The sequence below is a fragment of the Somniosus microcephalus genome, chromosome 18, assembly GCF_052327205.1.
Source record: "Somniosus microcephalus isolate GS21.2 chromosome 18, FLI_Smic_1.0, whole genome shotgun sequence".
Taxonomy (NCBI): domain Eukaryota; kingdom Metazoa; phylum Chordata; class Chondrichthyes; order Squaliformes; family Somniosidae; genus Somniosus; species Somniosus microcephalus.
In genome coordinates, this window is record NC_141004.1 from 49,872,261 (window position 1) to 49,898,520 (window position 26,260).

A 26,260-nucleotide genomic window follows, 5' to 3' on the forward strand; every position below is an offset into this window, starting at 1 on the left:
TCGGCCTACACGAGGGCGGGCCCGGGAGGGGCCAGCTGGTGGCTGCTGCAGCTGTGGGTGGCCCTCTTCAGTGGCTGCAGGAGCTCCTTGCACCGTGGCTGGGGGAGTGGCAGGCTCGCCTGCACCAATGGGTACAAGGTGGGTGATGCCAGGCGCGCGCTGGTCGCCAGACACACGTGCACTCGGGCGGCCTGGCCGGGGAGCAAGCGCGCCAAACTGTGGGTGGCCAGACCGGTGTGCGGCAGCAGGGCGGCGCCTGGCCTGGCGACGCCTCCCCGCCAGTGCGAGGGTCTCAGAAGTCAGTGCCCCAACTGCGCCGGCATGTCCCCGCATCTGCAGTCCCATTGTCTGGACAGCACCTCTCAGCTGGCGACTGGCGTGCTGCGCTGCCTCGAGTTGCTCGAACCCCCTCTCATGCGCTGCCACAAGGAGCTCCACCCCCCTGGCGTGCGCTGCAGCGAAAACCTCGAGGCCCCTGGCCTGGGCTTGGCCGAAACCCACCACACTTTGAGAGAGGCTTTCGATGGCCTGAGGCATCTGTGCCAGCACCTCCATGATTTCCACGTGGCGGCGCTCCGACGCCACCGACATCTCGTCCAGGAGGCGCACCTCCTGGGCGACGTCCGAGTCCGGACTGGAGGGCGCCTCCACCCTCTGGCCAGAAGGCTGGCGTGCCGCCGGAGCGCTGCCGTGTGCGGCCACGCCACTGACACCAGGTTCTGCCCTCCCCTCCACCGCCTCCCCCCTCTGGGCAGAAGGGTCGCGTGCCGCCGGAGCCTTGCCGCGGGCGTCCATGCCACTGGGACCAGGTTCGGGGCTCCCCTCCCCCGCCTCCCCCTGGCTCTCCGGCACGCCAGACGTATCCCCTTCATTGGCATGTCCTGGAGCGGAGGAGGGTTCCCCCGAGGTGGCGCCTTCCTGCTGCTCCTCCACGTCCTCCTCCTCCGAGGGCCTGGCTGTGTGGGCTTCAGGGAGCACCTCCTCCTCACCAGCTGAAAGCAGGAAGGCACAAGTGTAGCTTTAGAGTGAGGACAGGCCGACAGCGAGGGAGGCCGCACTGGTGCATTATGCGCATTTATCGGCCACTGGGGAAGGATGTAGATCTGATGCGCGAGGGCAAGGATAGAGGTGCAGCCGGTCCTGTCCTTACCAGTGGGCTCCAGTATAGGGTCGGCGTCGCCGATCGCCACAGGCCCAATCACCGGGTGCCGCAGCAGTCGGGCCACCCTCTCTTCCAGAGGCGTCAGCTCCTGGAACTCGCGAGGGCCTCCACCAGTGACACGGAGGCTCCTGGCGTTCCTCGCCAGCTTGGCCTGCAAGAGAAAGGAGGGCGTCTAAGTACAGTGTGGTGCCCTGTAGCTGTGTGTGAGGCCTGCCATGGTGGAATAGCTTGCACAGTGTGGTGCCCTGTAGCTGTGTGTGAGGCCTCCCATGGTGGAATAGCTTGCACAGTGTGGTGCCCTGTAGCTCTGTGTGAGGCCTCCCATGGTGGAATAGCTTGCACAGTGTGGTGCCCTGTAGCTCTGTGTGAGGCCTCCCATGGTGGAATAGCTTGCACAGTGTGGTGCCCTGTAGCTCTGTGTGAGGCCTCCCATGGTGGAATAGCTTGCACAGTGTGGTGCCCTGTAGCTCTGTGTGAGGCCTCCCATGGTGGAATAGCTTGCACAGTGTGGTAAGTGCAGAAAGAGCTCTTGATTAACATGCAAGTGCCATTGCAGCGGCAGCAGGGCTGGCCATTAGACCTTGGATGTCCCTTTGGTCCTAATGGGAGGTGCACATGCAAGGATGAGGGGGACATTGGAAAGGGTACTCACCTTGACCAGCCGACATAGGTCGTTGTATTTCTTGCGGCACTGGTCCGCACTCCTGGGAACATCTGAGCTGGAGGAGACCCTCCGGGCAATTTTGGTCCAGGCCTCCCTGAACTGGCTCCTGGGAGCCTTCCTGCCACTAGCCGGGCAAACGACCCGCCTTCTTTTGCGCACCCCATGAAGGAGCACACCCAGCGCATGCTCAGAGAAGCGTTCGGCTCTTTCACGGGCCCTCTCCATGTCCTCCAGGCGTTGATATGCCACACAACCACTCCTGAGGCCTAGTTGCAGGGCTACAGCATGCAGGGCGTGGCTGCAGTCAAAGTTGACCCTTCCCCCTTTAAGAGCTGGCCGGCGTCAGGGTGTCTGCTGACACTCACCACATGATCGCACCTGCGCTGCGCCCGGAATCGGCGTTATTAGGCTGCATCGCCGGATTAGCGCCTGAACACAGGGTTCCAACGCCTTGTGCAGCGCTCGGCCAAAAAGTTGGCCAAATCTACTGAATTTCGGCGAGCTCGCCTGCACTTTCCGGCGGGCGCTAAATTTGACGAGCCCCCGACTTTAGCGCCGCAATAGCGTCAGAACTGAATTTCTAGGCCAGTATTTTAAAACGATTGGGAAAAGCAATTACAAAATGGGTGTGCTACTCTTAGTAATTTCCTCACAATTGACTTGTGAAATTGGTCAACTAATTAACTAAGATTGAGTTGTCAAAGATCCATCAAATCCAGCTTTACAATAACGAATGTTTAGTGGAAAATTGTGTCATTTAAAATTGGGACATCTAAAAATATCTAACAAAAAAAACCTTGAAGGAGCATTCTTTAACTTTTATTCTATTGCCATCAATTAAAATTATGTAATGCGATTTTTTAAGTAAATGAATTTTAAACAGAGTACTAACTAAGCCAGTGCTGCCATTTTCACAGTGGGATGAGCTGAACAGTAGCCACTAACTCCCGCCTCTGCAGTACACCCTAGCCCATTTCACAGGCGGTGATCGTGGGCAGTAACAGATTCCACGGAAGGATGGGGGAGTAGCTGAGTTAGAGTTGTGGTTGTGTAACTGCAATGAAAAGGAAGACATGACTGTAAAAAGACCTTCATCCAAGTATGCAATTTTAAAGCGTAACACTCGTTTTAAGCCTCGGGAACTATTGATTGGAAATATAATATGGACTCAGTTTCTTTTCTTTCCATGGAAGGAATCTTGCTGCCAAGCCTTCGCCATCCACAAGTCTTATGAAAGTGGTCTCGGTAGCATGCCCATCGACTTTCTGTCTCTTCCAATTGGGTAATGCCTAGCTTTCACTCGCTGCATCTCACTCATTGCTTCAATGTGATCAGGATCTTACTGTGTGGTGAGTCATAAGCACAAACGCACACTGCATTGCCCTGTTGCGTATCAGATCATTGTGCCAAACCAATGCTCTATAAAGTAAGATTTGTTGCTGAACCTGGGAACAGGTCTGATGAGTAATGAGTGAAAGGGGCACTAAATTCTAGTAGTGAAATGCGTCCTTTCATTACAGTACTCACTGTGCTCATATTCAATGTTTCCTATTCCTCTACTCAGAGCAATGTGTGCTCACTTATTTATGGCACCTGGGTCACCAGGTCTTTTTCTTTTTCTATACAAATGATGTGATGGTGTAAATAAGTAAAGTGATTTGTTCTTTGGTTGGTCATTAAACTGATATATTGGCAAGTAGTACAATTTGTTGTGTTTTTTTCACCGCATTTATCAAGCAAAATTCCCATTTATTAATCAAGGTAATGATTAAAAAAATACTATTGGCTGCACTGATTAGAATAAAACTTTGCCTTGTGAGGTTTTAGTGAAAAATGCATCAGGAAGCCAAACTAAACAGCAATTAACTATTTTGACACATTTGTGTCCTAGATGAATGCTCCTGGAATGCTATCTCCTATTGCTGGTGACATCCTGAACATGCTGTTGCCTATAACATCCCAATCACCTATCGTTGGTAGCTCAATCGTGAATTTAAATGCACTGCCATTGGCTGCAACTTTTCATTTCACTCCACATTTTCTGCACAGGGGTCTGAATAGGTCTCCTCCCCTTTCACCTCGTGACTTTGCGAGAAGGACAGAGCTGTATTCTGAAGAGCAGAATCACTGATTTTATTGTCAGAGCCTCTCACACTGTTTTACCCAAAAGCCCATTATTTCCAGCCTTTAATAGGAGGAGCACATAGCAACGAATGGGATTTTGCTTTCCAGAACAATAAAGTGTTCTAACTAACTTCAGATTTTATGGTCTGTGTCATCGCCATTTCAAGAAACTAATTTAATTAAAATAGCTTTCATCCCTTAGGGTTAAGGCTCCGGTGATTTTCTGTTTTCCGCTTACAGTAATGGAAAATATTGGCAGGAAGAATAATTGGCAATACCATCATTGCACGACATAAATCTAAGCATTTTGTCAGTTCTTTTAAAAAAAAGAGCTTCTGGTTACATTATTTTGATGAAATAAGTTTCAGGATTTTTTTAACTGTTACCCCAAAACACCAATTTAAATTGTTCCTCTAGCCGACAATTTATTTTGTTACGACAGGCATCATATAAGTATAAATTTTTAAAAGTATAACAAATGAAACAGCAAATCATTTCTTTCTGGTTTCTTCTGAATTTTGGAGAAGAGCTGGGGATTTACAAACAGTCGCCAATCTAAAGCAAAACTTCCCCAGTGTCTCACCTCCTGACCCCACAAAGACTTTCTACCATCTACAAGGCACAAGTCAGGAGAGTGATGGAATACTCTCCACTTGCCTGGGTGAGTGCAGCTCCAACAACACTCAAGAGGCTCGACACCATCCAGGACAAACCAGCCCGCTTGATTGGCAGCCCATCCACCACCTTAAACATTCACTCCCTCCGCCACCGGCGCACCGTGGCTCCAGTGTGCACCATCTACAAGATGCACTGCAGCAACTCGCCAAGGCTTCTTCGACATCACCTCCCAAACCCGCGACCTCTACCACCTAGAAGGACAAGGGCAGCAGGCGCATGGGAACACCACCTTCTCCAAGTTTCCCTCCAAGTCACACACCATGCTGACTTGGAAATATATCACCGTTCCTTCATCGCCACTGGGTCAAAATCCTGGAACTCCCTCCCTAACTGCATATTGGGAGTACCTTCACCACATAGACTGCAGTGGTTCAAGAAGGCGGCTCACCACCACCTTCACAAGGGCAATTAGGGATGGGCAATAAATGCTGGCCTTGCCAGTAATGCCCACATCCCATGAATGAATTTAAAAAAAACAAGAAATACTCTCTAATTAACCTCAAGATTTGTGCAAGGGCAATAATCCTTTAATTTACCTCAGGATTTACATCAATGCGATTTCGGGGTAGATTTTGGCCTTAATTGCCTGGTGTAGCGGAATACCCATTCATTGTAGAGCTTGCCCAATCTTCATTCTGTTGATTTCAGTAGAATAAAAATCAGATACATTGTGAAAAAGGCGGGTGATTCGCTTTGCCAGATTACCTGTGGCCTAACCAAAGTTCTATATAAGTTTTACATAACTTCTCTGCTTTTCAATTCTATTCCTCTAGAAACTAACCCCAGTGCTTTGTTTGCTTTTTTTTATGTTCCTATTAATCTGTGTGGCTAGTTTTAGTAATTTGTGTATCTGTACCCTGAGTCCCCTTGCTCCTCTACCCCGTCTAGACACTTAATGCATGGGGGCGTTTTTAATTTTCAACGTGCATCAGGCGGGCAGTGGGTGGAGCGATCGGAATGCCTGCCAGATGCTGCCAGCGAAAGGCCTGAACCATTTGATTGCTGGGCCTCGTGTATGGAACTGGCCCACATGTTTCCTGCGCTGATAGTCAGCACACTGATTGAGAGAGACGGGAATTCCCTTGGCCCATCCGCATAGCCGAGCCAGCAGAGGATCCTTAAAGGGCCGAAGGTTAGGCAGATCGCAAGAGGGTTTTTCTGGAGGCACAGTCATTGTAATCATGCTCATCCTTCCCCCCAAAAAATCTTCCACAAACCTGTATGTTGTCCTTTTCTGAGCGAATTCAAGCACTCCCATTACGGGATGCTGGTTTTGGCTGCTCACTGCTCAGTGTCAGCGGATGGGGCACCTGTAGCACAGGCGCTGCTCATTTTCAAATCAAATGACATTGGGTCCCCTTGTATGACATAGGACCCTGGTTTGCAGATAGTAACGAGGCTCCTGCGTGTTTCCTCAGGAGACCTGGCTGACTTTTTTGCCGGCCGTTCCAAAATTGCAGCAAACGTGAAGACAGCAGGAAAACTGCAGGTAGTTTCTCGTTGCAATTTTGGTCTGGCCTTGTTCCTGTGGATACACGGGTTAGCAGAGGCATCAAAATCGCCCCCATATCTTCTGAGTTATTTTAAATAATGCTAAGGATGATCCCTTAGTTTATTGCAAATACAAAACATTTTATGCTACAACCATCTGCATGATTTTTATATATTTATTTAAGCACCCTATGTAAATTATATGGGCTTACAGTGACACTGGTGTATGAGTTGCTGCCCTATTCTTGAAGGCCCTGAAGTATGCATCAAATAACCAATTTTATTTGTACTTCTATGAGGAAACAATTTAATTTTGAATGCAAAAGTAACACAATATGAGAATCATTATTTTTCTGTTGATTATATCTTAGAAAATAGATTGAATTTAATCCTTTCTGAGGTTTCAGTTATAATTACAGCACTTTGAAGTTATTTCCTTCGCAGATACAAGTGTTTTAATATTTCATTCTACCAAAAAAATGTTTGCTTTAATGAGTTGCCATAAATATTCTGTTCACTGGTGGAATTTCATGCAGCTCAATGGCTGTGATAGAGACTGGCAGAGAAGCCACATTAATAGAGGCTCTATTGTCCTTCCTTTTGCTCCTTCATAAACCGGAAGAGAAATGCACTTAACAGATTGGGGATGAAATTGGTCTGCACCAGAAGCGAAGGAACAGGCTCAGAGCGAATCGACAGGTTGTTTTGCATCATGCCTGGTTTTCTTTGGTATTGAGGTTGACAGAAAAGAGAATGGGGCGTGGTGCAAAATGGCTGCCGATTCGCTATGAGCCTGTTTTGTGCTACTGGTGAGGACCAATTTCACCCCCAATATCTGGTCATTATCTCATTGCTGTTTGTGGGCCCTGCTATGTGAAAATTGGCTGCTGCGTTCCTCTACATAACAATGACTATACTTCAATAGTGCTTCATTGGTAGTGAAGTGCTTTGGGATGTACTGAGATGGGGAAGGGCTCTATATAAATGCAAGTTCTTTCTTTCTTATGCTAAATTGGGGCAGGTAGAGTAGGCCCGTGAATCTTTGGGGTTGGTTTCCATCTCACTGGCAGCTCGTTTTTCAGTGTGTAAAACATCAGCGATTATGGGGATTTCAAATATAAGTTCAGCAAAATGCTAATGTTGGAATCTTACAATTTTTTAAGATATCCGTCATGGCGTTCCACTGAAAAAAGTTCCAAGCACAGTATATGGAGAATCTGTTACTGAAATCGTTGTTTTGATGTAAACAGCGTGATTTGGTGTTTTACAAAAGTTCTATGTCTTTTTTATAAGCTTACAAAAATATATTTTACATCCATGCTATTAAAAATGATCAACGAATTGATTATCCTTGAATAAGACTGAATAATGCTGAAAATAATTTATGCATTACTAATTACCTAAACCATTTTCTAAAGTGGTTTGGTCATCAGTAATGTTCAACTTTTTATGCAGTTATTGATCTAAGTGAATGAGTATCCAAGTGAATGAGTATTAATGAAATGTGCGTGTTATTGTGTTAGTAAAGATTTTTGTAAATATCATCAGACAGACCAAAGAAACCTTACAGTTACAGTAATACCACCAGTTTAAGCCTTTGAAGGATGTTCACAGCAAAATTAAAGCATAGAAACATAGAAGATAGGAGCAGGAGTAGGCCATTCGGCCCCTCGAGCCTGCTCCGCCATTCAATGCGATCATGGCTGATCATCCAAATTCAGTATCCTGTTCCTGCCTTCTCTCCATATCCCTTGATCCTTTTAGTCTTAAGAAATATATCCAACTCCTTCTTGAATATATTTAATGAATTGGGCTCTACTGCCTTTTTTGGTAGAGAATTCCACAGGTTCACCACTCTCTGGGTGAAGAAATTCCTCCTCATCTCTGTTCTAAATGGCTTACCCCTTATCCTTAGACTGTGACCCCTGCTTCTGGACTCCCCGACCATCGGGAACATCCTTCCAGCATCTAGTCTGTCTAGTCCTGTTAGAATTTTAAATCCCCTCTCATTCTTCTAAACTCCCGCGAGTACAAGCCCAATCGACCCAATCTCTCCTCATACGTCATTCCTGCCATCCCAGTATAACAAACAAAGATATTCATCGCTGTGCAAACACTCTGAGGTTGGTAATGTTATCAGGTTCCATTTGGTGTTTCTATTCCAGTCTGTAATACTTCATATATTTCGAAATGTACAGAAATGTTCCTGTTTTGTTGCCAGAAGTAGAATGCCATTGTAATGGCTTGTCATGGTACACAGATTGCATCTGGGTTTTATTTGGCTGGTAAACAAGTATGTCATATATCATCATGGTTACTGGCACAGTCTGGGAGAGTCTTCTTAGAGGAATGAATGTGGAAAGGGTTCTCTTGGAAAAGGCAAGGTACCCATGATTGCATTTTCCCAAATTTTAGTGTTGTAAGGGAAAACGACATTTATTAATACCTCACCTGAGTGACAATTCTTCATTTGTGAGCCTGGCCATTGAGTGAGTGTGAGTGGGCTATTTGATTGTGACTGCACTACTGCTTTGGTTGCAAACATTTAACTGAGCATTGGCCATAGATTGAACTTGGCACCTTCTGGTCTGTATGGCTCAGTATTGCAACACTCAGTAAATTTACCCAGTGAATTATTAGGGAGCACCTTTTAAGTTTTTAGTAGATGGATAGACAGCATAGACTGGTACCATATCCCAGGCATGGCGGGAGAAGGAACTCTAACTCACCTGTAAGCCAACTATCACAAATCAAAAGAATGGAGGAGTTTTGAGTGAGGGAAGTTTTAGCTGATGAGATGCAGCTCTTAAAGCAGATACTTCAACACCATTTGGTAGTGTTCTTGCATTCTGTCTCAGGGTCAAGTGTTCACATCACTCTGACTCGGTGTTTCAGTATTCACAGGGTTAATCTGAAAAAAAGAGACATTACTTAAGTTATGAAGCAACTACTTAAGGGGCGTGAATATTTTTATGTCTTTAGATGGTATTGGCTCCGCGCTGATCTGACTCCTCTGGTCATTTAATATAAGATAGCTTATTAAAACTTCTTAGTGTCTTGGAAAAGAGCTGGAGTTAAGTTCCTCTGCTTCTCTGCTTGGATATCACATTTGATTTATGCCTGAAGTTCGCACAAAGGTCTGAGTGTAGCAGAGCCAATCTCTTGAGAAGGATTTGCATATTGATTCCTGGGGAATGCCCTTGAATGTGCGTCCACGCCTGTCATCTCTGCATGCAGGGCTGTGTGAGCAGCATCGCAAGCAGGAAGGCAGAGAGCCGCATGTGTACTATTGCGGGTAGTGCTTGATAGACAACCGGATTGCATGCAGGAAAGGGGACTGCAGGAAGCAACGGATAAGCAATAGGGTTGATTATCAAACTTCTAGAGGAGGCTACCAGGAATCATAGTGCATCTGATAAGTGGTAAGGGGATTTTTCTGGTGATGTCTTCCTTTGCTAAAAATTGTCTTTTATTTTCACTCAGCAGCCAACTTTATAAATCAGTTGTATGCATTCAGTGTCAGAATAAAACACATCCTTTTTATTTTTAACAGCTAGACAATTTAGCAATGCAATGTTAACCGGATATGCTTATTTTGTAATTATATCATTCTCTGATGGATCTGCAATAGGTTTAAAAATGATTTATATTTGTGTACATGGACTTAACCTGACTAGCTAGGTAATATTATACAGTCATATTCTTGTTTACTTAGTTTGATAGGAATGAGTCTACATTTATTCTCCTGGTCCAGCTTTATTTATTGTACCCAAGGGCACAACAGTGGTACTGTGAAAGAATCTATCAGATTCTGTACAAGAAGTAGCATGTCATCACGGATGGACAGTGCGGGATATATAAGTGGCTCATATAAAAATATGAGGAAAGAAACTCGAAGGATTAGTACTGCAGTGGTCTCAAAATGCACCTGTACTTCAGAGTCTTGTACCATAGTGCTAATAATGCCTGCATCAGCATAGGTCCCATGTCTTGCCTGCATATGAAATAAAGCATATAAAAATTAAGCAAGATCTTGCAGTACACTACAAGCCTCTTAATGGAAACACCCCGTGGGTTCCCATTAATCAAAGACCGTGCATTGTATGAGGATGGGATTGATGCTTAACCAAATGTTCCCTTAAAATGGATGTTTTCATTTACCCTGTAGCTAGCATCTACTGCTTTTAAATTTCTTTCATCATTTGCTTTTAACGTGAAATCTAAAATATTATATTATATTTCTTTATCTCAAATCATAAATCTTTATCTATCAGCTATATCAAGCACACTCTTCCAAATTTAAGTATATTAATTATATGTTACACATAAAAGAGAAATCATTTATAGCGCAATTTACATTTGTAGCAAGTCTTCAATGCAACTAAACTGTACGCCCTGAAAATACGTGTTTCAAAATAATCCACTGAACAGCTATATATTATAAGCGGCATGATGAGTGTCAGTTTGACTCCATGGTAGCACTCTCCTCACTGACTCAGAAGGTTGTGGATTCAAGCCCATCTCCAGGACATTAGCACATGATGTAGGCTAACACTTCAGTGCAGTATCAAGGGAGTGAAGCATTGTCAGTGGTGCTGTCTTTTAAAATAGACGTTAAACCAAGGCCCTGCCTATCTGTTCAGGTGGACATCACTGATCCCATGGCACTATTTGAAGATGACCAGGGTGTTCTCTCAGTGTCCTGAGCAACATTCCTCCTTCAAAGACCACCAAAAACAGATGGACTGCCATTCATCTCGCTGTGGGACCTTGTTGCGTGCAAATTTGCTGCATTTGCGTACATAACATAATGATTACACGTCAAAAGCAATTCATTGGATGTGAAGTGCTTTGGGGCACCCTGAGGATGTGATAAGGCACTTTATAACATGCAAAATCTTCTAAATTTTCTTTTTTTTAAACCTGAATGGCTCCCTCAATGACTCAGTGGGTAAATGGGCCCCATGTTCTAGTACTATTACTAAGCCATACAGGTCAGAGGATTTCAGTTTCAATCCCTGGTCTGTGCTGAATTAGTCAGGAATTGGGATGCTAAGGAAGTTAACGTCAGCCGGAATAAAGCACATCAAAATTAGACAAATTGTGCAGGACACGACGAGCCTCTTAATGGAAACACTTTGTGGGTTCCCATTGAACAAAAGTTCCTCACTTCTGCATGGAAGTAGAAGGGTGATCATCAGGTGAGGGCAAGATCAGGCTCAGCTGTGAGCTGTCTCAGTTCACAATGTAGAATGCTCACTTGGAGTAGTGTTCAGAGGGTGGCTGGCACCCATAGGAATGTAAGCTGGCTCCTTCAGGAGAGCTAGAAAAAGACATATCAGCATATTTTATTCATTTATTCACTGGGTTGATTGATAAAATCTAAATCCAAATTTGGTTAAAATGAAAAAGTTTTACAAATTTCAAATATAATCAAATTGCCAAAACTAAAACATTATGCAAGGATTTGAATGTAAATAATTCAATGCATTGATAATCGAGATGAAACATTCAACTCTGAGCCAAAGATCCCAGCTTTAAGTTACAGACTGCATAGATATTTGAACTTAGTTAACCTCAGTAGCTGAGTTTCAACTTACTCTTGAATCAATTGCTTAATGGAGCTACTGCATCTCAGGAGTGAGGGGAGAAATAAGCAGAGAGCCCTCTCCGTCCAACAATGGAGGACTTCTGCTAGCAAATATGTCAGCTGTGGCTCAGTGGGTAGCACTCTCGCCTCTGAGTCAGAAGATTGTGGGTTCATAATCCCACTCCAGAGGTTTGAGCACAAAAATCTAGGCTGACACTCCAGTGCTGCACTGTCGGAGGTACCGTCTTTCAGTTGAGGCGTCTGCTCTCTCGAGTGGATGTAAAAGATCCTATGACACTATTTTGAAGAAGAGCAGGGGAGGGTGCCCTGGCCAATATTTATCATTCAATCAACATCACTAAAACAGATTATCTGGTCATTATCATATTTCTGTTTGTGGGAGCTTGCTGTGCGCAAATTGGTTGCTGCGTTTCCTACATTAAAACAGTGACTACACTTCAAAAAGCACTTAATTGGTTGTAAAGCACTTTGGGATGTCCAGTGGTCGTGAAAGGCGCTATATAAATGCAAGTCTTTCTTTTCGTTAAATATGGAAAACATTCATGGTGATTATGGACAACCCTGTGACCAAGTTCATTTTCCCTCTCCACTTCTGAAAGAGATCACATCATGAAGGTAGGAGTGTTGGCTGTATGCATTTAAACATAAGAAGGGATTGTTAGAAAATTAGCAGTAATCGCATTGTTTTAATTCTGACCTCATCATAATAAATTGCTGAACACTGATCATTTTAAATCCACCCTCTAACATAATCACTTTTCCCACCAAAAACACCAAATTTTAGACCACCGTTTTGCAACCCATCCTGATACCAAGGAAGATAGTGACTTAATGCATCCCCCTTTGGTCAGCTGATACTATTTCACCGGCTGCCTAACTTCAGATTCCAAGAACTTCCAGTGCACCGAAAACTCAGGTTGTCTTTATTGGAGCTAGATTTAGTTTTAATGTAAGTTAGATCAATACATTTGTGGTCTCACAGGGTGACCCAAACAGTGGGGGTAATTTTGGCTCTGGGTGATAGTGTAAAACGGGCGCTATCAATTCAGTCACCCCTTACACATCTCTCCCGATCTTCACTTCTATTGACCTCAATGTATTGGGAGAGCTGTATAACCAGTGGCTAAATCGATAGATATCACCCAAAGCCAAAATTACCTCCATTGTGATGTCCATCCAAAAATTGGCTGAACACTTTGGATAATATCTCTCTAGTTCAATAGCCCCTGAACATCTTTTATTTAACCTAAGCATGATGAGCACAGGCTGCATCAGACACTTGGAGTTGTTAAAACATACAACATATCTATTGCTAAGTATAACCAATTGCATGTTTATAACATGGGATGTGTTTGGAAATATAGCTTGTTTGGAAAGACGTAACATCTGCACGTGAGGTAGCTACCATGTAAATGGCTCCTGTACATCGTTAAAATGCTAGATGCATGAATTAAAAGAAAATGAAATAATCCTGCAAGTTTGACATACAAACTGAAAATGCTGGAAATGAAAGGTCGGTTAGCATCTGTAGGAGAAGGAAGGGTTAACATTGTGGGTGAATCCTCTTCAGATGAAGGGTCTACTCAAAACATGAACCTATTGTTCTGTTTCTATGTAATGCTAGCTATTTCTAATACTAATTCTGGGTCACCAACACAAGTTATTTCACTCTTAAATAGTGGGAGGGAATTTCCTTGATGTCAGTTATGCCGGAAAGTTACATCGTTCACCAGCAGGTTTCCTGGGGTAAGTTCATTTAAATATTCTTGATGCAACTCCGCTGTAACTTGAATGTGGATGCGGCGTCAGTTGCTGAACTCCACCCCCACAAAACTTCTGTGCAACAATGGCCTAAAGGTACTCTACAGACACCCAGCTGCAGCAGAGCAATGAATGACAGCAAGATAAGCAGTTGAAACGTGGTTTCGCTGGCAGTTTTCACCAAATCGCTTGAAGGCATCTCTCATGCACAACATCAGTCCAGATTGGCACTACCATACCCAATTATGTGCCAGCTGTGCCCGCTGGACACTATGCCAGGACAGCAAAACTGACTTCTCTGATCAAGACCTCCATGCCCTCCTCCAAGAGGTATTAGATAGAAGCCTCGCACTCCTATGTCTTCCTATCTCAAAGCCGATACCAACATCAGTCATGCCACCTGCAGGGAGTTGGCACTAGCACTGCCCCGGCACTGACTCCCAACTCCTTTACACCCGAGACTGATCAACAGTGCAGAAAGAAGCGAAAATACTTCACAAAGGCAGGCAAGGGTAGCATGTCACCACATCTCCCTTTCCATCCTGCCTACCCTGGGCATCACCACACTCTTCAACCTCTTAAAACAACACTCACACTACTCCTAGTACCTCACACTACTCCCTGGGTAAGGGCACCTACAACTTCCTAACACACCAACTGCTTTGCAGAACACCTTCCTCCACTCTAACATCTTCACCACGACACGTCTCACTTCACCTCTTCCATCGCAGTTGCCACACACTTCTTAACTGACAGCCTTATCCTCACATGCACAATCTTCCGCCTCATTAGCTTGCTATAAAAGAAATGCTTGCTTTGATTTACACGGCGCACTTGTCTCGTGATTTGTTATTTATGAGCATTAGAGTAAGTTGAGAAATAGACTATTCAGTAGATTCGGACCTCTTTGCACAAGTAACAGTGTCTGTTACCTGACAGGTGCAGTCCCTGACAGCTCCCTGGTTAATGTTACATAGAAGAACTTGGAGTGGGAGGGGGAGGATCCAGTTGTCATGGTCCATGTAGGCACCAACAACATAGGTAAAACTAGGAATGAGGTTCAGCTGAGGGAGTTTGAGGAGCTAGGATCCAAATTAAAAAGCAGAACCTCAAAGGCAATAATCTCAGGATTGTTACCTGAGCCACGTGCAAATTGGCATAGGGAAAAACAGATTAGAGGTTTAAATGCGTGGCTCAAAGAGTGGTGTGGGAGGAAGAGGTTTTATTTCATGGGGCACTGGCACCAGTACTGGGGAAAGAGGGAGCTGTTCCGTTGGGATGGGCTCCACTTAAACCAGGCTGGGACCAGTGTCCTGGTGAACTGAATAATTAGGGCAGTAGACAGGGCTTTAAACTAATGAAGGGGGGTGGAGGTGGGAAGATTCAGGAAAGAGAATATTTAAAAGCAGCGAGAGAAATGTCAAGGCTCTAGAGCAGAGTAGAGTTTTGAGTAAAAATAAGTAGTGTGGGTCAGGAAGGAACAGAGAGAGTAACAAAGGCAATAGGGCATCAGTGACTAAGGTAACGTCAGGGAAAAATAGAAAAAAGTCAAAGCTAAAGGCACAATATCTGAATGCATGAAGCATTTGCAATAAAATAGATGAATTAATAGTGCAGATAGAAATGAACAGGTTTGATCTAAAAGCCATTACGGAGATGTGGTTGCATAGTGACCAAGGTTGGGAACTAAATATTCCAGGATACTTAACTTTTAGAAGAGATATGCAAAATGGAAAAGGAGGAGGGGTAGCCCTGATAATAAAGGATGGGATAAAGACAGTAGAGAGAAAGGATCTTAGCTCAGAAAATCAAGAAGTAGAATCAGTTTGGGTGGAGCTAAGAAACAGCAAGGGGCAGAAAACATTGGTGGGAGTTGTTTATAGGCCCCCAAACAATAGTTGTAATGTAGGGCAGAGTATAAATCAGGAAATTAGAGGCGCATGTAACAAGGGTAATACAGTGATCATGGGGGACTTTAATCTACATATAGACTGGGCAAAACAGATTTGCAGTAATAGTGTGGAGGACGAATTCATGGAATATATGCAAAATAGTTTTCTAGATCAGTATGTTGAGGAACCAACTAGGGAACAGGTTATTTTAGATCTAGTATTGTACAATGATAAAGGGTTAATTAATAACCTTGTAATAAAGGGGCCTTTAGGGAAGAGTGACCATAATATGATAGAATTTTATATTCAGTTTGAAAGTGATTTAGTTAAATCCGAAACTAGGGTCTTAAATCTAAACAAAGCAAACTATGTAGGAATGAGGAGCAAGTTGGCTACGGTAGATTGGGAAATTACATTAAAAGGTATGACGGTAGACAAGCAATGGCTAGCATTTAAAGAATTAATACATAATTTACAACAAATATACATTCCTTTAAGGCACAAAAACCCCACAGGAAAAGTGGTCCAAATGTGGCTAACAAGAGAAGTTAAAGATAGTATTAGATCAAAGGAAGAGGCTTATAATTTTGTCAAAAAGAGTAGTAAGTCTGAGGATTGGGAGGATTTTAGAATTCCGCATAGGAGGACCAAGAAATTGATAAAGAAAGGGAAAATAGAATATGAGAGTAAACTAGCGAGAGACATCAAAACAAACTGTAAAAGCTTCTATAGGTATGTAACAAGGAAAAGATTAGCAAAAGTAAATGTGGGTCCCTTATAGGCTGAGACAGGAAAAATTATAATGGGGAATAAGAAAATGGCAGCAAAATTAAACAAATACTTTGGGCTGGATTTTGCCAGCGCTCAGAGGTCGGGTTTGGAGGCGGGTCTGCTGTCAAAATAACAAAGATTGACAGTGGGTAGGAAACCCGCTATCAGCCCTCCTCCACGCGAGTCTCCCAGGTGTCTGGTCTGTCAGCAGAGAACTGACCCGACACCAAGTGGCGGGGGAGACAATTGAACTAATTAAATGGCTCGTTTAAACCAATTTAATGGTGTTTTGAGGCTTCCTTCCAATTTTACATGCTCCCCCATGGGTTACCCGCTGCTCAGGGAACATGCCAGCTCACCCTGGCATGAGTTGAGTCTGCTCTGATGTATCTGATAAGCTGACAGCTGCAGAAGTGGTGCAAAGGATGCCACGTTGCAGATGACGAGTTTCAGAGTGCAGAAACTGTTGGTTACTGCACTTGTAAGACATATAGAGATTTCTTTAGCTTGCAAGTGTTTAGAGCCAACTGTATGTCCAGTGCCACCTCATTGGAACAACCTCTCTCACCATTGACAGATCGCTTCTGTCATCTCACCTGCAGCTGCCATCTATTGCAGCAACATCGGTGCCCTGGAAATTATCTCACCTTGCTCCTCTGATTCTTTCCACGCTCAGCCCCAACATCAATCACCAGGCACACCAGCAGCACCAACAACAACACCAACCTTCTCCGCCATCACCTGATGCTACACAGGACATAGGGCATCAGCCCTTGACAACATTGCTGCCCAGGAGGCCAGCGATGGCATCACCATGGCCAGATTTACTTCACTTGACGCTGTAAGCCTTGGCTGCCACATGATGCGCCAGGTTGACACCATCCAACTCCAGCACCGTAAAGCATCCCTTTAATGTCCAAGCCATTCCATGCACTCTCATCACTATAGCGGGGGTGGGGGGGGGGGGGAAGTTATGTCTCAACATTCACTGGAACTTAGTAAGAAATTTTTCAAGGTGTGCACAGATCTGTCCAATAAAGGGCAGTGCTGAAAATATAGATTTGACTGTATGAAAGCATATTACCAGAAACTTCACCTGGACATTGGCTAAATCTCCCAAGTGCCTACCCTTGTGTGTTGTTAGTTGGTATGCTTGCACTAGGATGAGGGTGAGTGTGAGGGGTGGCTAGTGAGATGGGGAAGTGATAATGTAGATAGAGAGGGATGGGTGGAGGTACAAGGTAAGTTGGTGTGAGTAAGGATGTGCAGGAGTAGGGTAGGGAAGGCAGAGTGATGGGGATGTGTTGAGTGGCACAGCAGGGTGAGTTTGAGTGTGGCATTGCAGTAACGTTTCGGGAGCCACTGAGGTTGGCGACACTGCAGCCTGGTCCTCCTGACGACATCCCTGCTTTTATCCTCCTGTGCAATGTGCAACCAGGCTGCGTTGGTGTCCTGGGGAGATCTCTTCTGCCCTTGGAAGGGAAGAGAACCTCCTTGCATGCTGTGACTGCCTCCATATGCTCATGGAGAGCCTGGGTGCAACCATCCACCTTTGTGCAGTGCTTGTCAGTGTTTGCAGCACCACAATGCTGTCAAACATTGACAGAACAACTATCAAACTCAATGTGGACATGGTCCCTTTAAGGAAACCGACTGATGACGCATCATCAAATGACGTCATCTGGCACGCTTCCTGTTAATTGGCTGGGAAGCCCGCAAGGCGGGCTTAACAAGGCCAAACAAGGGAAAATCCCTTTGACAGAGCGGCTGCAGCCGGGAGCGGGACCAGAACGCACCAATTAGCTATCCCGCCACCATCCTGACACCGCTGAGAAAATCCAGCCCTTTGTGTCTGTCTTCACGGAAGAAGACACAAAAAAATTCCCGGAAATAGTTTATGGAAGAAGACGCAAAAAACTTCCCGGAAATATGCTCTAGCGAGAATGGGGAACTGAAAGAAATTAGTATTAGTAAAAAAAAAAGTACTGGAGAAATTAATGGGACTGAAAGCCAATAAATCCCCTGGACCTGATGGCCTACATCCTAGGGTTTTGAAAGTGGTGGCTATAGAGATAGTGGATGCATTGGTTGTCATTTTCCAAAATTCCATAGATTCTGGAATGGTTCCTGTGGATTGTAAGGTAGCAAATATAACCCTACTGTTTAAGAAAGGAGGGTGGGAGAAAACAGGGAACTACAGACCAGTTAACCTGACATCAGTACTAGGGAAAATGCTAGAATCTATTATTAAGGACGTGGTAACAGGGCACTTAGAAAATAATAATAAGATTGGGCAGAGTCAACACGGATTTATGAAAGGGAAACTGTGTTTGACAAATATGTTAGAATTTTTTGAGGTTGAAACTAGCATAATAGATATGGGGGAACGAGTGGATGTGGTGTATTTGGATTTTCAGAAGGCATTCGATAAGGTGCCACACAAGAGGTTATTAAACAAAATTAGGGCTTATGGGATTGGGGGTAATATACTAGCATGGATTGAGGATTAGTTAATGGAAAGAAAACAGAGAGTAGGAATAAACAGGTCATTTTCGGGTTGGCAGGCTGTAACTAGTGGGGTACCACAAGGATCAGTGCTTGGGCCTCAGCTATTCACAATCTACATCAATGATTTGGATGAGGGGACCAAATGTAATATATCCAAGTTTGCTGATGATACAAAGCTGGGTGGGAATGTAAGTTGTGAGGAGGATGCAAAGAGGGGATATAGACAGGCTAAGTGAATGGGCAAGAACATGGCAAATGGAATATAATGCAGAGAAATGTGAAGTTATCCACTTTGGTAGGAAAAATAGAAAAGCAGAGTATTTTTTAAATGATGAGAGATTGGGAAATATTGGTGTTCAGAGGGACCTTGGTGACCTTGTACACGAATCACTGAAAGTTAACATGCAGGTACAGCAAGCAATTAGGAAAGCAAATGATATGTTGGCCTTTATTACATGAGGGTTTGCATGTAAGAGTAAAGGGCCTAGAAATTCATTAAGGCGCTGCCAGCTTTGCGGCCAGTTACCGCCTAAAGAGGGCTTCTGCGCCAAAAAGGAGTTTGCGCTGATATTCAGCGCAGCGGTATTGGCGGCGGTAGCCGTTAGCGCTGCGCCGGCACCGATGACGTCATCGGTGTGCGCAGTGCCCTGGTTCCGCCCTGAATCCGGCCCGATCCCCATATTTAGTTGCGACCGCCTCCTCCGCAGCGGCCGCAAACAGCGACCAGAAAACGGGGCCGTACTGTAGCCTTAGTGGGGCGCTTTAAGGTGGAGGTGCGGCCGGCCGCTTTTTCGGCAGCCGCCTGCCCGCACCTCCTTCCCCGGCCTCCTCCACCACCCCCCCGCGGCATTGCCGGATGCTTTCCGCGAACCCGGCACTTCTCCGAGGTGCCGGGCTCATTTGCCGGCACTATCCAGCGGCGATCTCCCCGTTGCAGGCAGCTCCCCCTTAAGAGAAGGAGGAGGCCTGCAGTACCGCAGCCTGCCGCTCCACAGCGGCTGGCGCAGCGGCGCCAAGAGCGCTGAAATTCAGTTTCAGCGCCCCAAGCGGAGGCGGGCACACCCTGGAATAGCGCCCGGTTCTGAATTGGGGCGCAAAAACTGAATATCTGACGATCGCTAATGGCTCCCCGCCCAGCGCTAACTTTTGGGCGCGAGCGAGCTGGCCGCCCCAAACTGAATTTCTAGGCCAAGATGTCTTACTGCAATTATATAGGGCCCTGGTGAGACCACACCTGGAGTATTGTGTACAGTTTTAGTCTCTTTACCTAAGGAAGGATATACTTGCCATAGAGGGAGTGCAATGAAGGTTCACCAGACTGGTTCCTGGGATGGGGGGATTGTCCTATGAGGAGAGATTGAGTAGACTAGGCCTATATTCTCTAGATTTTAAAAGAATGAGAGGTGATCTTATTGAAACATTCAAAATTCTTACAGGGCTTGACAGGGTAGATGCAGGGAGGATGTTTCCTCTGGCTGGGGAGTCTAGAACCAGAGTTCACAGTCTCAGAATAAGGGGTCGTCCATTTAGGACTGAGATGAGGAGAAATGTCTTCACTCAGAGGGAGGTGAATCTTTGGAATTTTCTACCCCAGAGGGCTGTGGAGGCTCAGTCGTTGAGTATATTCAAGACAGAGATCGATAGATTTTTGAATATTAAGGGAATTATGGGATATTGGGATAGTGCAGGAAAGTGGAGATGAGGTAGAAGAACAGCCATGATCTTATTGAATGGCAGAGCTGGCTCGAAGGGCCAAATGACCTACTCCTGCTCCTATTTCTTATATTCTTATGCAGATCTGCTCTTGCGGCCTGGAAGGATCTGGAGCCCTATAAGTTGAGGGCTGTTGTCAACTTATAGGGCTCCTATAAGTTGCCACAGACAGAACAGTTGTGGCAGTGCAATGATTCTTCAAATCTTTGTGATGAAGTTGGCAGCGATGTCCAAATTGCATCCTTGGCGAGGCATAGTCATTGCTCTCGTTTAATCGGTGCAGTCTGTACATTTGTGGGGAGGGTTGTTCCTGGCATGCTGCTGTCCTCTGCTATGCTGCCGGAGTGCAGGAGTGGCATAAACCCAGGAAATTCTGTGTACTTGAACAATTCAGCCAAGAAAATGAGCACTGAGGGGCTTTGACAAGTGTAAGGTTTGCACTGTTACACAGATCAAGGAAACTTGATCACAAATACACTAAAGCACAAATTTCCTTGATCTTTTTAGTGCGATAACAGCGTAATAAGTGCTGAAGACATTGGTGAGATTCACTCCCTGTGCCTCTTCTATTTAACAAGCATGCATAATAGAATAGGGCATACAGTACAAAGGTACACAGTAGGTAGAGCATAAAGTAATCTTTTGCACATTTCCTATTGCACATAAACAGGTTAATTTCCAGATCTTCTGGGGATCTACCATGGTCCCTTTAAGGACAGCTGGTTGGGCTGCTCTACGTCTAGCGCATGCTCTGCCTGTTTGTACCTAAGGATTGCATCAGGGTCCTACAAACGACGTAGGACCCCGAAATGCACATTACAAGTAGTTAACATAAGAGTTAACATAAGAAATAGGAGCAGGAATAGGCCACTTGGCCCCTCGAGCCTGCTCCGCCATTCAATAAGATCATGGCTGATCTTGGGCTCAAAGCCACTTCCCTGCCCGCTCCCCATAACCCTTCACTCCCTTATCTTGCAAAAATCTGTCTATCTCCACCTTAAACGTATTTAATGACCCAGCCTCCTCAGCTCTCTGGGGTAGAGAATTCCACAGATTTACGACCCTCTGAGAGAAGAAATTCCTCCTCATCTCAGTTCTAAAAGGGTGACCCTTTATTCTGAAACTATGCCCCCGAGTTCTAGATTTCCCCACGAGGGGAAACATCCTCCCTGCATCTACCTTGTCGAGCCCCCTCAGTATCTTATATGTTTCAATAAGATCACCTCTCATTCTTCTAAATTCCAATGAGTATAGGCCCAGCCTGCTCACTCTATCCTCATAAGTCAACCCCCTCATCTCTGAAATTAACCTCGTGAATCGTCTCTGAACTGCCTCCAATGCAAGTATATCCTTCCTTAAATAAGGAGACCAAAACTGTACGCAGTATTCAAGGTGTGGTCTCACCAATACCTTGTACAGTTGTAGCAGGACTTCCCTACTTTTATACTCCAACCCCTTTGAAATAAAGGCCAACATTCCATTTGCCTTTTTGATTACTTGCTGTACCTGCATGCTAACTTTTTGTGTTCCATGCACAAGGACCCCCAGGTCCCTCTGAACTGTAGCATTTTGTAATCTCCATTTAAATAATAATTTGCTTTTTTATTTTTCCTGCCAAAGTGTATAACCTCACACTTTCCCACATTATACTCCATCTGCCAAATGTTTGCCCACTCACTTAGCCTGTCAGTAGGTTCCCGTCTGAAACAGGTGGCCAATCTCTCCGCCCATTTCCATGCCAGGTCGGAAATGGTGGTGGGAGGATCAAGAGCGGGAATGGAGTAAGTTTAGGGCTGCAATTTTCGCAGCACTGTCTCTTCATTCCTGCCTATCAGAGGCCTTGAAGATAGTCTCCATAGTATGTGCATTTGCAATTGTCCACTATTCCAATCAAATAGTCAAAGCCATAAGTTGACGTCCAATTGGACTTAGGGCTAGAGTTTCTGCTTTAGGTGCATTTAGCAATCCGGGCACAAATTGCGCTAGTTTTTCGAATTGATTTTATGGTTCAACTTGCCACTGAAACTCATTTGCATAATCACAAAGTGAAATCTTCCATGAGCCAGTGCAATCGGGCAGCATCTTAGAACATAATTGTAACCCCATTTTAAATAACTGAAAATAACTTAAAAAAACTATGCAGAACCATTTACTAATTTCATCGGTGCACAGTCATCAGTTCCTTAGTAAATTAGATATTTGTTAATATTTAAAAGCTGTTAAAAGGTACCTATTAGTGCCCTTGCACCTAAAAAATACACCCTAATTTTAAGAGCCGCCTCCTCGAAGGCCCGCAAGTGGGCGCAATTAGTGGAAACTTGAAATGGTGATTAATTTGATCTGAGGGCATGGCCAATTTTGTGGGGGGGGCCAGTTTCCAGCGTAATGTTTTTTAAACCATCGCAAAAGAATGTGGAAACTGGATTTGCGCTGGACGTAACTTGCACTTGAAATTCCTCGACCTTCTGCGCTGGTGTGGCCGATTTCTGGCGAAATGTGCTGGAAAAACTAACGCAGCCTAACGGAAACTTTACCCCCTAATATCTAAAATAGAGATTATTTGTGACAGGTTAAACTGTTGCAGAGTACTAACTGCTGGATAATTATAAATAGATGCTGATGAAGTTGCTTCTATCTTTGAAAAGACTAATCGTCAAGCAGCTGACTGACACAGTGCATATTGCTTTATCAAAGTATTATACCATAGAGTGATGAGGCATAAATTATGGGCTTGCAATTCTCCTAAAAGCAAGTTCTAATCTCAGCCAGGCCATAAAGGAAGGATATGAAATACAAGTACGGCACTGCACCCCTTACAAGGATGTTAATAAAGAACGTTAGGAATAATGAAGTAATTTTACTGACAAAATGAAGATCTGAATTTGAATTCCCTTAATGTGTTCAAACCATAACCTAGGGAACTAAAGAGTTAATAACCACTAAGGCTAGACATTTCAAAAATAGAAATCTGTAGCTTCTTAATTCAAAATTCCAACCTCGCCAAAGTAGAATCTTCAGAGAATGGTGAAAGTGGGGGAAGTGGGTGTTGCAGTGGGTGCGACACTACCCTTTACCTCTGAGAAGATTCAAATTGAGATCCTAGAAATAAAGGTACAGTCCATCAGGAAATACTGAGCATCAGATATAATAGAATAAATGATTGGATTTTATTTTCTATGATCATGTCTCCTTTGAAAGGACAATGTCCTAGCTTGCTATGTCCCTAATTCTTTAATGATGCCATTTGTACCATTTATGTTCCACATGAATAGCTTACCAGTGCAGTCAAGTTATACTGCAGTAAAATATAAAGTAGGGCAGGTAGTATGATTGACAATAGAACAAAGCACATTTTTTCTTCACAAATGACTAATGGCTAAAAGGTATCCTTAGTTTTTAAGTATTGGCTTTGATATCGGCCCAGATCTGGCACTGATGTGTGGTAGTGTAGTTTCAATGTAAGCTGGCTATTTGTATTGTTAGGGTGTTTAAAACAAAACTTAAAACAAAAGTGACATTCCTAGAGGTTCGAGTGATGAAAAGATTCTAGGGGGGCTACTTTTAATGCCCTGAAAAAGTTAGCGCCCCCGCGCCTGAACTTCACTGGTAGCGCCCCAAGAGCGCTGCGAGTGAATATTGCGGTGCTACTTGCAGCAGCACCACGCGTTGCAGCACATCGTGCTGCGGTACTGCAGACCTTCCTCCCCTTATTAAAGGGGAGAGGCCTAGAGCAGCGTGACCCGGGGCCCAGCTGGGCCACCAGGAATCGGATTGCCGGCAAAAGAGCCCGGCACTCAAGAGAAGTGCCAGGCTCACGGAACGTAGCCGGCACCCCGTGGGGGGGGTGGGAGGGCTGCACAGGAGGCCGGCGGCAGCAACGGGGGCAGGTGCTGGCAGGCAGCCAGCAACAAAAATGACCGCCTGGCACCTCCCCTTTAATTTGCGCCACATCGGCCGCAGGTAGGCCCCCTTGACCCTGTCGGACATAGTGTCCGGTGATAGGTCAGGGAGCGCTACCTCAGATCGTGGCCGGGGCGCTGTGCACGTAAATGACGTCATCGCCGGAGGCGCAGCACCGCAGGGCGCTAACGGTTACCGCCGCTGCTAACCTCCCGCTGAATTTCATGGGAGGCGTTAGCGGCGCCATGCCCAGGCGCTAGTTGCTTTGTGCCCTATTAGCGCCCTCTTAGGATGCTAATGGGAGGCGCAAATCTACCAAATTTTCCCCCCCAGGTTCCCAGGAAGGATCCCAATCTCTTTCAGCATGAGGCCAGATCACTTTGGGCTTGTACATCTAAAGCTTCCTATTGAATCATTGAATTAGAATAGTTGCTACTGAAACTTTTTAACATGAAAGATATACTTTTCAGTTAAACTCGTTAAAAAGGTTTGCTAAATGTCATTTAAAGGTCATTTTTGTTCTTCCCATTGTAGTAAAGGAAAACAGTGGTAGTCTCTCTATCTTTGATATACAGTCTAAAATAATTGATACCACTGTATAAAATAATTTGACATTTACCATGATATCAACTTTCTTATCAATGTGGTTGGATTATTTGTGACTTTAAAGTTAGGTGCTGCCGTTACATTTCTGTCGTGAGCCCCTGAAACATCTCTAGCATATTACAGCAGAAAATTAACCTTGAGAGACTATCGTGGATCCAGGTGTGCCTTCGCAATGCTTGGAGATTTTAATAAGCTAATTACACCTTTTAAACAGCCAGTATCGCTGGTTGCAGGCCTCACAGTTCATTACTCACACTGCTTCTTTGTTTAATAATTTGCTGAAAGGTTGGATAGAAATGCATTTTAACAGGCAAGCAAAAACTTTGTGGACAAAAGGCATAGCCTGTATCTTAAAGGTGTTAAATCAAAAGCAATTATATAACCCCTGTGCATTGATCACATTCTCTTCCTAATGTTAAAATGTGTTATGATTGAAAATTAGTTCAGAAATGTAGGTAACATTCATTTAATTATTTTATATTAATTTACAAGCTATACAAAGATGGTATTGCATCATTCAGACTGAAACTTAACTATGTTTCTTTGCAAACAAGCGTGACCATGAGCTCCGGAGTTGTCAAACAGTCCAGTTAACGTTGGCCAGCAAAACCAATTCCAGATCCTAAATATAGAAAGAAAGACTTGCATTTATATAGCGCCTTTCACGACCACCGGACGCCTCAAAGCGCTTTACAGCCAATGAAGTACTTTTGGAATGTAGTCACTGTTGTAATGTGGGAAAGAAGTTTAGAAGAGTAAGAGGTGACTTGATTGAAACATATAAGATCCTGAGGGGTCTTGACAGGGTGGATGTGGAGAGGATGTTTCCTCTTGTGGGAGAATCTAGAACTAGGGGTCACTGTTTAAAAATAAGGGGTCGCCCATTTAAGACAGAGATGAGGAGAAAGTTGTGAGGGTCGTGAGTCTTTGGAACTCTCTTCCTCAGAGGGCGGTGGAAGCAGAGTCTTTGAATATATTTACGGCAGAGGTAGATAGATTCTTTATAAGCAAGGGGGTGAAAGGTTATCGGGGGTAGGTGGGAATGTGGAGTAATCAGGTCAGCCATGATCTTATTGAATGATGGAGCAGGCTTGAGGGGCCGAGTGGCCTACTCCTGCTCCTAATTTGTATGTTTGTATGTAACACGGCAGCCAATTTGCACACAGCAAGCTCCCACAAACAGCAATGTGCCAGATAAGCTGTTTTTGTTATGTGGGTTGAGGGATAAATATTGGCCAGGACACCAGGGATAACTCCCCTGCTCTACATCAAAATAGTGCCACGGGATCTTTTACGTCCACCTGAGAGAGCAGACGGGGTCTCGGTTTAATGTCTCATCCAAGAGACACCTCCGACAGTGGAACACTCCCTCAGCACTC

The 26,260-nt window shown here is 44.7% G+C and overlaps 1 protein-coding gene across 3 annotated transcripts in view; it reads left to right on the forward strand.

The window, feature by feature from the left end:
• Window positions 1-26,260, forward strand: part of LOC147105266 (synaptotagmin-B) — a 1,410,822-nt gene that overhangs the window by 437,859 nt on the left and 946,703 nt on the right. Inside the window, exon 1 of one of the 3 annotated variants that reach the window (XM_086011448.1) lies at window positions 9,361-9,541. The exons of the other annotated variants lie outside the window; for them this stretch is intronic. The gene's annotated coding sequence lies outside the window, so the exon portion shown is untranslated. Of the gene's footprint in view, window positions 1-9,360; window positions 9,542-26,260 lie in introns of those variants that run through there. 3 annotated transcript variants of the gene reach the window in all.